The sequence below is a fragment of the Cryptomeria japonica genome, chromosome 7 (assembly GCF_030272615.1).
Source record: "Cryptomeria japonica chromosome 7, Sugi_1.0, whole genome shotgun sequence".
Lineage (NCBI taxonomy): Eukaryota > Viridiplantae > Streptophyta > Pinopsida > Cupressales > Cupressaceae > Cryptomeria > Cryptomeria japonica.
In genome coordinates, this window is record NC_081411.1 from 835685007 (window position 1) to 835688560 (window position 3554).

A 3554-nucleotide genomic window follows, 5' to 3' on the forward strand; every position below is an offset into this window, starting at 1 on the left:
ATTCTTGCGCCTAATCCATATTGGGTATAAGAACCATCAAAGTACAATTCCCAAAAGTTTGTACTTACTGTCAAGATATCTGCATCAGGAAATTCAATGTACAAAGGCATGTCATTTTGTAAAGGTGCATTAGCCAATTGACCAGCGATGACTTGTCCCTTGATAGCTTTCCAGTCAATATATTCTATGTCAAATTCACTCAGTATCATGACCCATTTGGCTAGTCTCCCTGTCAATGTTGACTTGCTCAACAGATATTTGAGAGGATCTATCTTTGCTATTAGTTTTATAGAATGAATCAACATATAATGTCGCATCTTTTGAGTTGCAAATACAACTGCTAGACATATCTTTTCGATTGAGGAATAATTTAACTCATAGCCAACAAGTGTTCTACTGATATAATAAACTGCTCTTTCTTTTCCTTCATCATCATGTTGAGCTAGGAGAGCACCTAATGATACACTTGTTGCGGAGACATAGAGTAACAATGGTTTCCCTTTGGTTGGTGATATCAGTACTAGAGGACTCATAAGATATTCTTTTATTTGAAAGAAAGCTTCTTCACATTTTAGATCCCATTTGAATGGAACATTTTTATGTAGAAGATGGGTAAATGGAAGACATCTATCAGCCAACTGAGAAACAAATCTCCTAATTGATTGCAATCTTCCTTGTAAAGATCGCAATTGACTTATGTTCTTAGGTGACTCCATCTCAATGATAGCTTTGACTTTTTTAGGATCTACTTCAATGCCACGAGCTAATATAATGTACCCAAGGAGATTTCTAGAGGTTACCCCAAATGCACATTTCTTTGGATTTAATCTCAATTGATATCTTTCCAACCTATCAAAAATCTTTCTTAAAATGTTCAAATGTTCTTTTCTTGTGTGAGATTTTGCAAGTATGTCATCGACATAATCTTCCATAAATGTATGCATCATATCATGGAAAATTATCGTCATAGCCCTTTGATAAGTCGCTCTTGCATTCTTAAGCCCAAATGGCTTAACATTCTAGCAATATGTTCCCCATGCACAGGTAAAAGTTGTCTTCTCTTGATCTTCAGGTGCAATTCTTATTTGATTATATCTCGAGAAGCCATCCATTAATGAAAACACCTCATGTCCTATTGATAAGTCCACTATTATATCAATGTTTGGTAGCAGGAAGTCATCTTTTGGACATGCTTTATTTAGATCTCTGAAATTTGTACAAACCCTTATGCTTTTATCTAGTTTTGATACTAGTACAATAATTGAAACTCATTCTGGATAAGCAACAGGTCTTATAAAACCCACTTCTAATAGTTTCTTTAGCTTGGTTTTTACAAGAAGAGCAATGTGTGGATGCATCTTTCTTAGCTTCTATTTGACGGGTTTTGCTTTTAAATCCACATTAAGATGATGCATAATAAGATATGGATTAAGTCCTAGCATATCTGCATAAGACCAAGCAAAATTCATTTGCCTTTGCTTAAAGAATTCCATGTATTCTTTCCTTTCTTTTTCTGACAATGAGGCAGCAAAATGAAGAATTTTAGGATCCTTTGATGTACCAATGTTTACTACTTTTGTTGGTTCTATCAGGATAGTAGATCTCTCTTGAAAATATGCAACAAGAATGTCAAAATTTCCATCTTCTAGCACCTCAAAGAGGTTTTCACCATCAGATACGTCCTTTTTTTCTCTTTTGATTGATCTAATGTTGCCATGAAATGGTTTTCAACAATAGGTTTCTTTCCTTGTTTTATTTCGCTTTTGCGACTAGAAAGTTTGGCATTTTCCTGACTGTGAGAAACATCACTTGATTCTACAATGGAAGATATCTTAGGATGGATGGGTTTAATAACGTTAAGGTACATGCCTAAGTCATGATCATTAGAAAAGACATTCTGTTCGGGGTTGTATAAATTATCCCAATCAATTTATAGACGTCTAAAAATGGTCAACGCTTGCGGAGTCATACTTTTAAATTTGCGCATTGCCTTATTTTAGGGTTTTTTGCGTCGCATTAACATTTCTCCTATGTTGCGCACTTGGTCTTTATCATTTGCGAGCATCGAGTCCTTCTTCTGCATTCTTATTTGTCTTGCTTTCGAATTTGGTCTTGTTGATAGCAATCTTCAGTCATGATTTTGGTCGATCTTATCTTGTCGCATCAATGTGCATGCTCATTTAGCATATTTTGACATCGTCAATTCGATTTCATTTTGGACATTGTCAATCCTAATCGATGATAGAATTAGGGTTTTGTCCTCTGGTCAATCTTGTCATTTTGCGATCAATTTGTCATCAATCTTGTCATTTTGCGATCGATTTCTCATCGATCGTTGTCATCAATCTTGTCATTTTGCAATCGATTTCTCATCGATCATTTTCAATCTTGTCATTTTGCGATTGATTTGTCATCGATCATTGTCATTTTCAATCTTGTCATTTTGCGATCGATTTGTCATCGATTGTTGTCATTTTCAATCTTGTCATTTTGCGATCGATTTGTCATCGATCGTCGTCCTTCTCAATCATGTCAATTTGGATCAATTAGTTATTGTTCCTCGTCAATTGGCACACTTATCAATCAAATCATTTATCAGCATTGGTCCTTTGTCAGTCAGAATCATGATCAAATCAAATCGATATCAATTATCTTTTGTCAAGACCTAATTGTCGTCCTTGCATTTCTAATTCATCTTTTAGGGTTTTATTCATTTAATCTTGTTTGTCATTTTCCCTCTAGGATTAATAATTTATTTATTTATCCTAAGTCTTCTTGTCACAATTAAATATTTATTTAATTGGCTAATTAATTCCTCCTCTTTTTGTAAATTAATTAATGAATGAAAAATTATTAATTAATTTACCTAATTTTCATCAATTTCCTAATTTCCAAGTCATCATTTCTAACCTAATTTTCTAATTTCTCTTAAATTCCTAAATGCCTATTTCTATTTCAAATTCTTGTCATAATCCTTGCATAGCAATTTGTCATAAATTGTCATAAATTGTCATAATCCTTGCATAGCAATTTGTCATACACTTGTCATAATTTTGCTATTCTTGATTTGAATTTCCATTCGAATCAATTTCATGCTAATCTTGTCTTTTCTCCAATTTATCTATAAATTGGATGAATTTCTTCAATCATTCCCCTAACCAATCAATCATTCACGCTTCTAGTATCCTTATGTTGTCTTGTCAATCTTGCTTTCATCTCATGCTTATGCACTTGTAGGTGAGATCCACAAACAAACAATTTGAAGGAGAAAGAAGGACAATGGAGAATTATGGAGGAGACATTCGCATTTGTGATGGTTTGTGTTTGAATTGAATGTTTTATTTTCATATCTCTATTGAATGTTTGTAGGTTTTCTTATCATTGCAATTGAGTTTTCGTGATTAAGCTAGTCTAATTTGCTATTTGCTTTGATGGTTTCCAAATTCCTATCTACATTAATTGGTGAACCCGACGTGAAACTAACCATTTAACCATGTTTTGAGTGCCTTTTGAGCTTATGTGCAGTTGAAAAACCCAAGAAATAGGGCAATTCA